The sequence below is a fragment of the Epinephelus moara genome, chromosome 19 (genome assembly GCF_006386435.1).
Source record: "Epinephelus moara isolate mb chromosome 19, YSFRI_EMoa_1.0, whole genome shotgun sequence".
Taxonomy (NCBI): domain Eukaryota; kingdom Metazoa; phylum Chordata; class Actinopteri; order Perciformes; family Serranidae; genus Epinephelus; species Epinephelus moara.
In genome coordinates this window covers 28,567,182-28,568,263 of record NC_065524.1, presented here as the reverse complement: position 1 = coordinate 28,568,263, position 1,082 = coordinate 28,567,182, and positions in this window count along the sequence as shown.

Genomic DNA, 1,082 nt, shown 5'->3' with positions numbered 1-1,082 from the left:
CCTCCCATGACCCTCTACCACTGTGCCAAATTTCACATGGATTGACCAAGTCAGTGAGGAGAAAAACGTGGAACAGGCACACAGACAGACAGAGTTTTCGTCATTATATAGTAAAATTAGCAGAAATCTAACAAATATTGAGCTTTGATTTTTTTGATATCAATGAACAACATGGTCCCTTTCTATAACTTGATCTCTTAAACACCAGGTTTTACTCTGAAGAATGGACAAATGGACATGAATTATCATTTGAAACTGTACAATTTAATGAAATAATATTAGCAGATAATGCAACAAATACTGAGCATTGAGAATTTTTATTTTTTTTTTTAAATTGTGGATGCAGGCCGACTGTTTTTGTGTTTGTGTGACCTTGCACGACACAGCTTTAGCAATATTGCTACATAACGGCAGATATTAGGCAACATGTTCCATTTCCATAACCTCGTCTCTTAAACAACAGGTTTCACTCTGAAGAATGGAAGAAGTCAACATTTACAACACTTCACAGGACAACAGCAGCTACACCTATTATTATGGAGGTTATGAACAAGATGAATTCATCATGAAAGTGGTGACAATCATCATCATTTGTGTCGGCCTTCCTTTAACCCTTGTGGCCATCTATGCTGTTCGTTCTCTGGTATGTATATTTTTACTTTTACCATATTTATTTATTTACTGTCTGTGCCAAAATCTTGATCTAGGTTAGGGGCCAGGTGTCAGGGGACTGGATGAATTATTGTAATGATTTATATATTCACAGGAAAAATATTACTCCATACAGTGCACATGAAGCTCCCATTATTAATCTGAATATGCCAATATTTGGAATTTGATGCTGGTCATGAAAACAGCATATTCTGTCTGGATATTTCAAATTAGGCCTTTTCCCAAATTTGCATATTCCAAATGAAACATGTGGGATATGAGGGTATTATTCAGGTTTGAGGAGTGATCTCCATGTTCCATGGGCATGTTTATCAGAGTATGCACGGCTGCATGTAAACATGAATATTAGTGGAATATCCTTTTATATTATCCATGTAAAGACCTTAGTAGGAATATTGTCTTTTCAAAAT